Source organism: Taudactylus pleione, unplaced genomic scaffold (assembly GCF_031769625.1).
Source record: "Taudactylus pleione unplaced genomic scaffold, aTauple2 ptg000095l, whole genome shotgun sequence".
Taxonomy (NCBI): domain Eukaryota; kingdom Metazoa; phylum Chordata; class Amphibia; order Anura; family Myobatrachidae; genus Taudactylus; species Taudactylus pleione.
This window is the reverse complement of record NW_028284497.1, coordinates 35,978,706-35,989,173: the sequence shown is the minus strand read 5'-3', so window position 1 is coordinate 35,989,173 and position 10,468 is coordinate 35,978,706.

The window sequence follows — 10,468 nt, the reverse complement described above, 5'->3', positions numbered from 1 at the left end:
GACACACAATATATTAAAACATATGTACACTGTTTGCTTATGTTTTCTGCTGTTTTTTAAACAGTGCTTATATTATCAATTATATTTATGTTGATTTTGTTATCCCTTTTATTTATTATTTGTATAATATTGTTATTAATGTATCTTTTTTTAATTAAGTAGCATATTTACTATCTTACTCCCACAATTGTTGATTTTGATTAACACATTGGTTTACACATTGGCAGTAGTTTAATGTGTAATTATTCATTGGTTTCCAGCCCCTATCTTTTCCCTTTTTCTATGGCTAACATTGAGTGCGCTGCTGCAAAGTGGCAGATTGTGCTGAGAGGGGTTTCTGGTCTTCTCCATAGTCCATAACTGGCTTGGCCTAGTACTTCATTGGCCTCTTGAGAGAAGCACAGGTAGTTATTACCCTCCTGCCCTACTTGGTGCCCCTTTGTGGTTGTCATGTCACTGACCACACCCTCCAGTACAGTATATTTACATCTCATACTAAAAATTGGCCTCTTGAGAGAAGCCCAGGTAGTTATTACCCTCCTGCCCTACTTGGTGCACCTTTGTGGTTGTCATGTCACTGACCACACCCTGGAGTACAGTATATTTACATCTCATGATAAAAATTGGGGGTTTTATTGGGTAGTAAGTACATTAATTGCTTTGTGTAATTATAGAAATTTCCTCTAAACTTCTCTTTATATGTATTTTGTGTCCAGTGAGATTATCCTATCATGTTGTCATGCTGATATAGCATGACAGCAATGTTAGTATGTAGATCAAAGGGTTTCCTGAGTATGGATGGAAAATAGAAATGTTTGAATGAATTGTGTAGAGGGGAGGTAATCAGATAAAATGGGGGAACAATAATTGGGTGGAATGGAGAGTAATTGGGTAAAATATATGGTAAAAGAGAAGGTAATTTGTTACTGATTTATAGAGAGGCACAAGAAACAGTAAATGCCATGACAATTTTATAAATATTTGTTAAATACAAAATTATTTTGTGTTTGACCCTCAACAGTTTACTAAAACTTGTTAAATGGTTCCCAAACTGAAATAATTGCCAACCACGGCTTTTTATTAGAGTTGAGTGGTTCAGTTTTGGCTCAGATATTCCAGCCAAGTTTGGATCTCAGAACAAGGCAAAATGTAGTCTATCATGGACATCTGTACTGAGATGTCCGTGAAAAATGATGTTTTGACTCGTTCTAAGATCCAAACTTGGCAGGAAGATCCAAGCCAAAACTGAACCACTCCTCTCTACTTTTTATATACTGTATATTTTTATATGAAAGGGTCATGGCATTGTACAGGGGTATATTTTAGGGTCAGGCTGACCCTGGACACAACAATATTAGTCACCCTTCATCACATTACTGCTGGCTCCACCTCCTTTATGTCAGGGCTGATGCCTCCAGACAGTCAAGACAGCACCAGCCACCACCTTCCGCACCACAATTTGCTGCCTGCAAAATTAAAAAATAAGTTGTAAAGACAAAAATAAGGAATTGCCCTGCTTCCAGGCAGCCCCACCAGACATGAGCCTCATACGCCTAGTTGGAGATCCACCACTGGTGCTGTACCAAAATATTTAGTATACAAATAATGGTGATATCTAAGAGCACATATGATTAATGTCCAATATAACATAGTCAGATACACTTACCTGATGTAATGATAGGTGACTGCTTGTACTTTAATCCAGTTTGGGGGGATCAGTTGGGATGATCTAGAAACAATGGGAAAAGGACTAGCACCCAATAATATATTAGTTTTAAAACAAATTGCATACATAGAGAGAATGCCAATAAATACATGCTAAAAGACAGAAAATAACATTCTTCGGTTTTGAGAGTCTTGTTCCCCAAGGATCAATTAGAAGTAGTTTTTCCAGTCCTAAAATTATTTACAAATTCCTGGATTTCAGGAATTGAAAAAAAACAACAACAAAGAATGGTATAACAGCTGAAAGTATGACCTAAGGAAAAGCAGGGCTTCCAGGGTATCATTGATAATTTGTCTTTGAATTTTATTTCCTATGTTCACGCTCTTTGCTAAGTATGGTTAAGCCTATGTCCATATCTTCAGCTGTGATATCACCTGCTGATTCAGCTATGTCTGTGTAAGACTCATCACTATCATGAACTACATTATGAAGAGTTACATGATGATCATATGGTTTATATCAACTATACAAGAGGAGGGCAGATCAGCCATTGTTATGGATGAAGAGGGCTTTGTCGATTATGAATGCTCAGTAGAAGCCCTTTTTGTAGAGAACATCACATACTGCAAGATGAAGGCCATGCTCTAGACAAAACAACTGATCAGCAGCTACAAGTTTCCCAACATGTATGGCCATAGAATTTTCAAGTATCAAAAAAAATCCTTTAAATGTGTTTTCAGATTTCAAGACATTTTTCTGCAGTCATTGATCTGTGAACTCTGAGCAGACCCAAACTCTAGAATTTGTTTTGGCCATCTAATATAATCATATATATTTTATAAGCAGTACAGGATCATTCATTAAATGCCACAGAAAATCTCCCTCCCCCCACCACCACCATTTTACTTATTTTCTTTTGAGTGGATTTTCAGGGGATAATGTACAACTCTATTTTGTATGGCAGTCGGGGTGAAAGGTAAATCAAAATACCCTTTAGCAATCAATAAGTGCCTTAAACCCTGTGATGTAGAAAGTGTGAGAATCACATTTCTGACACTGTAACCCAAAGAACTTTCCTTCCACCATTTCTGAACCCTCTTTAAATGTGAGGATGAGTAGTAGTAAAAGTAATGATGGTGATGGTTTAGACTTAGAAAATGAGGATGCTACTTTGGAATTCAAAAGAATGAGGGGGATAATTGTGTACATGACAAAAATGAGCATGATGATTAATGTTTCGGACAAAATCAATTTGATATACTTCAGGAGGAGGATGTTGTTTGTATCAAAGTAAGTGTGCCACCAGTGGTAGCAGTTGCTACCAGTTATATGAAGAAGGCAAACATAAGAAAGAAATCTGCTTACAAAGAACAACTCTGGACACCATTTCACAGTTAGATGGCTTTGTTAACACTAGCTAAACATGCCAGCCCTCTATCATCTGGCTGATGGTTAGCATTGGAAGCCCTGCCCACTGAATCCCACAATATTTTTTACCTTCACACACACCAAATCAGTACCACCCAGGTAATGCAGCTGTATGTGAATCTTTCCTTTAGTAATCTGCAGGATTCTTAACCCTATCTTCCTTTTTCCTGGGGAATGAGTTCTGTACTTGACATCACAATGTGGCAAAGTACCATCTTTGCCACATTATTACCATACCCTCCTCCTTAGCTTTTCCATGCTTGATGAAGTGGACTCTTTACCTGGAAAAGATGTTGTTTTCCCAGCTCCCCCTCTCTTAGCTTTGCCACTCTGGAGAAACTCATATTTTGGACACTGGGCCTGATTCAGAGCCGGACGCTCTGACAGAGCGCTCGCTCTGAATCAGGGCCGGCCTTCTGTTTTCTTAGAGTGGCCTACTGGCCGCTTACGTAGCTGTGGGTGACCACCCACAGCTATAGCGAGTGGCGAGGAAGATGGTCACGATGGTCAAGACCATCATGACCATCGGGCTTGCGATGAGATCGTTGTGGTAGGGTCTTGTTGCTGCAAGCCCTAGAGTGCTTTCGGCTCTAACAGAGCCGAAAGCACTCCCACTGATATCACTTGTGATGTCAGTGGGGCCGGCCCCAGACGGTAGGCGTTCCCATGGGAATGTCTCCATCTGGGCAGCCACACCCCTGGCCCACCCACCAAAGGGGCGTGCTGTCCCTCAACATTGACAGCACGCCACCTTTGGTACGAGACCCGGAGCGACAGATTGCCCATCGCTATCCAGGTCTCACGCATGCACACGACGGAACCAGCTCAATTGTGCGCATGCGCACTGGACCACCATCGACCCACTTGTGAGCGTATAGCGCTCGCAAGCGGGTTTGAATCAAGCCTACAATTTTGATTTTCCTATTACCTCCCTCTGTGGTCTGTTGAAGTAGGGTTTGAAGCCAGAAGGATCTGCACAACCTGAGACAGAACCTTTGTGATGGAAGCATCTGCTAAGGAAACACTTCCTTCACCCATGGCCTTGATCAGTTGATGTGATAGACTTGCTCTATAGCTGTCTACCCACCTGCCATATCAGATAATTTACTGGTACTAAGGCCTTTGTGGGTATCTGGACAGGCATCTTATTACAAGCATTAAAGGTACGTGTTGTGGCTCAAGTACCGTAACCCCACTTTTGCCACCCCTGTGCTTTCTTTAAGGGCTGTCTTACTAATGGACCTGAAATTATAGGAAGAGGTACCTGGGCACCTTGGCAATCAGGTTTAGGGACCATCCCTTGGCAGACTGTGCAGGCTTGGCAGTACAGATACTCCTCACTTAACGATGAGTTCCTACAATACTGTAAGTCATTAAACAAATTGGTCACTTTACGAGGAGCCTTATATACTTACAGGTAATCATTTTTTTTTATTCTGAACAAAGAAAGGTCTTCAAGAAACTCAAACTTGATACTGTAACTGTGTTTTACTTTTCATAACTCTTGCATACTGTACAGTACAATTAAAGTTCTAAAAAAAGACATTCAGAGTGACATTTTAGACATTGCTGGTTGAAGCGTTGGTTGTAAGTCCGAGCAGTTGTTATCGAGTAGGTTGTTAATTGAGGAGCATCTGTATCTCTTGACCACCATGTGGATGCCAGGTCAGTAAAACCTCTGGATCACCCATTTGAGACTTTCCTTCTCATCCTTAGGGGCATATTCAATTAGCCACGGGAGTTCACCCCGCAGCTAATTGTCACATTGATCTGATCAATTAGGGGGGAATCCTTGTGCGGGAGTCCCCAAGACCCCACACACGAGTCCCCACAGTTGGACTTTACCTCGCACCTCATGGCGGTGCGAGGTAAAATCCACGTAAAAATGGCCTATTTGGCCTTGCGCATGAGGTAAACTCCTGCGGCTAATTAAATATGCCTATTAGAGTGTGTATGGGCCCTGCAAACACCAATGAAATGTGTACCTGTGGCACCAAGAACTGTTCAACTTTTCTCTCCTGTGCCACCGGTACCCAATACATCAGGTCCCTTTCTATCATAAAGCATGTTTTTTTCTCAGCCGATCTCTCAGCTTTCCATACTTCATTCACTCTCACAATGTTCTTGTAAGCACTCCCCAATGATCATTTAATTGATCTCAAGCAAAGTCTTGGAGTGTCAACTGGCCATGTTCTTGTTTTTTTCACACCTTCTTTGACCAGACCTTCTTCCTCATGTCTTCTGGAATGCGACGCTGGTCTGTTTGCAGCAGTAGCCTGCTACCCCAGGCTTCACATATTGCTGCTTCCTGACTTCCTCCTCTGGTTTCAAGGTGTGAGTAACAGGATCATGTAGGGTTGGATGTCCTGCCAGTGATTCAGTTGCCATCATATCTGGACCAATCTGGTCAAATAGAACTTTCCAGAACAGGAAAAAGTCTCGCCCCAGACTTTCACCGTTTGTCCTTTCACCATCATGGGAAGAAAAACACAGTCATATTTCTCGGTCCCTCCGTGGACACATAGTAATTTTACTGGTGGTAGCCAGACCATCAGGTCCTCTGGAACTAGAGTGTTGGACACCAAGTTGACTTCCCTGCCTAAATCCATCACCACCAACACCTCTTATTACTGTATCATGACAGGCAACTGGAACAGCAGTGGGGCTACCCATGGTTGTCTCACCAAACAGTCCATCAGATTCTGGCGATTTGGACAATTCCTCCAAAAGTGCTCTGGTTCGCCACACTCAAAGCACCCATCTGGGGTCACCTTGTGGTGTGTACCAACATCTTGTGCTGGTGCTTGTGCTGACGACCGGCCTAACAACCTTTCCCGCTGTTTGGGCCAAATTTCCCAGGGTGTAATATTGGTCAATGGCTATTGACAGCTCTTCAACTGTTTGTGGATCGCTCTGCATAACCCAGCTTTGCAGCTCCTGCTTTAGGTTCCACACACAATGCTCAATTGCGAAGATTCTGATAGGCGGATTTTGCTCAGGCTCTTCCTAGGCCCTGTTACTCCTACCGGCACCAGAATCAAAGCCTTTAGTTGCTGATAATTCACCATCTGGGCTTTGGGCTTTTCAACATAGGTCCACTGTGCTTTGCCCATTAAATAAGGAGCCATTTTGCTATTTACTCCTATTGGCCATTTAAGCCGAGTTGCTGTCCTCTCAAAGGACAACAGAAAGGCCTCAGCTATTAAGTGAAAAAACACGTGAATAATAAACAAACATAAGAGGTGATATAAAAAGTGACTATGTGTAATTAGTGGTGATGCCCTGAAGGTAACATGAATAATCCAAAGTAAGTCCTATTTATAATTATATAGTGTCAGTATATTTAGGGTTAGCATTTGAGAGTGGGACCCCCCTGAGCTGTTCTGGCTGGGCCTCTTCCGGGCATCACCGCTAAATACACATAGTCACTTTTTATATTACCTCTTATGTTTGTTTATTGTTCATGTATTTTTTTCACATATTCTTTACCTTTGTTACTATTTCCAACACTTAATAGCTACCTTAACACACCTGATACTTTAGTACACCTCCATGTCACTCTTTTTTTTGTGTGATGCCCGGGGGAGGTCTATGGCTGGGCTGTCTTTTGGGATGCCCTGCACCCCAGATGCAAACCTCAGAGTGTTAGGGACCTGCACAACGAGGTGACCTTGACACTGGTAGGCAGGCCCGTATCATTGGCCAACGATATGCTAACTACCTCTGATATGATATATAATTAAAATATACATTTAAATTTGAATAATGATCACATAGTGCATCTGCAATTTCTTTTCTTGTGTATACTACTTGTACTGTGCTAATCTGGCCACACCAGGATATTTTCGTAGGAGCCTTTTCCACTGTGGGTTGCCACAGCAATAAACTGGGTTTTAGCAGCAGTGGAAAAGAGATATTATTGTACTCTTAGGGGCATATTCAATTGGGTGTAAATTAACCAAAAATCTCACACTGCAGGGTCTTTCCTGCAGGGGAGAAATTTATGGTATTTAATTGGGTGAGAGATTTTTATGTTTTGGGGCACTTTCAGGCCAAGTCCAATTTTTCCAAAAATTTTTATTGTTAGGAAAAATTGTCAGGACTTAGGCCCTGATTCAGAGCCGGACTCTCTTTCAGAGTGCTCGCTCCGAATCAGGGCGTTTTTTTTTGTGGCCTCCTGGGTGACCACCCACAGCTTTTGTGAGTGGCCAGGTGATGGTCGCGATGGTCGTGACCATCTGGCTTGCGTCGAGACCCTTGTGGTAGGGTCTCGTCCGTCGCAAGCCAGACGGACGAGATGTCAGTGGTGCCTCCCACAAATGGCTGTCGATCAACATTGACAGCCGCCCCTTTTGTAATGAGTCCTGGCGCGAGAGAATTTCTCTCTCACTCTGAGGCTTGCGCATGCCGTGCGTGCACAGCACCCCACCATTGACCCACTTGCGAGCGCTAAGCGCTTGCGAGCGGGTCTGAATCAGGCCCTTACTTCAGATCCCCTAAGAATCCCCACCTAATGACTAATTAAGCAATTGGAAGTTTCCAATTAGGTTAATTAGTCCATAATTACTTACGTTGTTGCAGTGCTGTCCTCTTCTGCTTTCCCGACATACTGGAGGTCTTCTTCCTTGTCTTCCACAACATATGTGTGAGATCCCTGTCATTAGATCTCCAGTGTGTGTGAGACCCACCTGTCACTATGATGTGTTAGACCCTCTGTAAGTGTGTGTAAGAACCCTCTGTCATGTATAAAACTCCCTGTCATGTTCCCCCACCCCCCTCCCCCAAACACTGTCAGATATGGGAAAGTGGAGAATTTGGCAGCCGGGCACAGCAGAGCAGGGTACTAAAGTGGCAGTGAGATTCCACTTCCTCTACAGGCATTGTGAGTGCCCATTGAATAAGGTCTGCAGGTTTGGGCCTCAAAACATTTTGCAACAATTTTTTTTAATTGAAAACCACGGGTATTGGGATCACGGATACTGATAATTTAAAATTGGTTACGATGTCCACATAATTTTTTGTGACCAAAATTATGTGGGCAATTGAATATGCCCCCTACTGTTATTGTCCTGTTATTCTCATCTAAGTGTTATTTTCCTGTGTTCTGTGCTATTGTATTATTTTAGTGCATCTACAGCCCCCCCTGCAGATACTGTTCCTCATACAAATACTACACCAAAACTGTTCCTACTCCTCATACTACTTCAACATTGCTCCTACAACTTCCTCCAAATACTGCACCTCTTCCACATATTGCCCCAACACTGCACCCTCCTCCAAATACTGCCCAACTTCATTCTTCAGCCAAAATACTGCTCCATGTCACCCTCATGCCCAATCTACGGGTGATTAATGGGAATGTCACAGCGTGTCAGCAAAAGCAGCTAAACCCTAAACACACAGCTGCAGACAAAGAGGCCATAATCAAGTGATGATGGTGTGCATTATAGTGCACCGATAGCGGCATGTAAAGAATCAGTGGCAGTATTACAGTGTGCAGAGACACAGAAAGTGGATGTATCAGTCCTAGCACATTCAAATGCAGGCTTTTACACCAGGGATACTGCAGTGTCCACCTCTGAATAGGCCCCCAGCTCTACACACATAGCACCTGTAGAGTAGCTCCCCAGAGCCTTGCCTGTTAGAACACTCCCTCTCCCCAGACTCACTTCAATACAGTGGGGAGGGAGTGTCATAGCATGTGCTTGCTCCAGGTGCTATGGCTCCAGCCTAGACCTTTGCACTCACTAATACAAAAATGAGTGAATGTCACAGATGATGAAGGTCACGACAAAATTTACTAAATGAAACATGCACTCCCTTATTTATAAACCATGAGCATGGCCACCATGGCCTTATCCCAACTTATTTCTTCCTTAGTAATTTGAGTATGTTCTCTCTATATACAGTGACAGCACAGCATTGGTAAAATATATATATTTACCATCAATCTAAAATGCTAATGCAGCAGGAAGTGCCTGCAGGAAACAGACACCTCCCTGAGATCCCAGCACTGCGACCGAGATCGCAGTATGGATTCACCATCGCAATCATCGTGACCATCAGTTGCTCCTTTGGCCAGGCTGCGGAAGCTGAAGCTTACCACATCCTGTCCAGGTCCTGGTCACTTATGAGGCCAGGAAATCTGTGACTGGCCTCATCCCTCCCGTTTTTGGGAATGGTGGTCATGCCCCCGCTCTGCCTACCAAACACCACAGCATGTCAATCATGATGCAGCATGGGAGGGTCTGCGGGCGAAATAACAGGACCTGTTCTGCACATGTGTACATGAACAGATCCATCTGCCTCAGAACCAGCTCCTTTGTGTTCATGTCACCTATATGTGTCTGTCTCCTTCCTTCTCTCATCCATCTATGTTTAAGTAATACAGCTTCTTTGCTTCATTCCTGTCTCCCTACAGTACATTTACCTTAACCAGACAATTACAGTCACAATATATTCAGTGTTGGTCCCACCTCAGCTCCTCTAACTTTCCTTTGTAAACATTTTTTAGCAAACAACATAAATAACAATTCTAAAATATTTGTATTTCATTTAAAAAAAAATCAGCTTCATGTATTATAAAAAGCAATGTGCACCTTACTGTGAAATACATGTATATTAGAGGACCTTGGAGTTTCTGTCCCTGTACTAAAGCACGTGGCCTATGGCCTTGAACTTCTATATCATCACAAATCTCCTTTATGACTTATAATATCCTTAGATATCAAAGCAGAAGGTGCATTGTCCCATATAATCTTTATTGCCGGTCTCATAAATACCTGTCTTTCAAAGAAACACAACCTAGGTCTGGATAAAGATTGCTTTAATACAAGTTTTTTCCTAACTGAAAGAAAACGGCATGCCTTATAACAGCCTTATATATGTTTGCTTGTGTGTAGTAGTGTGTGCATGCATATATTCATCCATGCTTACATGTATTTGTGATCATATGAAAGTATAATAAATCTATATTATTATATCTGAATGGAAAAAGCAAAAAGACTGACTATGTGGGAATATGTCAATCAGACAATACACAGCTTATATAATTTTACCTTGGTTTTAAAGGCTTTAAAATGACCAGTCAAGATAGATATCACAGCACATAAGCCCCTACTTTCTCTGAAATTTTGCTTCATTCTCAACTATTTGAAGTATTAATGTAATAGCTTCTCAAAGAAACTCATGTATAAATCAAATTAACTGGATTGTACGTTTTTTACACGCAAGCTATAATTTATGAGGAGAACATCAAAGGTCACCCTATACCTGAGCATTACATAGGCACAGCAATCTGCTAAAGCTGAGAACATTTTTGTCCTACCACACATCACATAAAAAAATTAGCAGTAAATCATTTGAATAAAATGA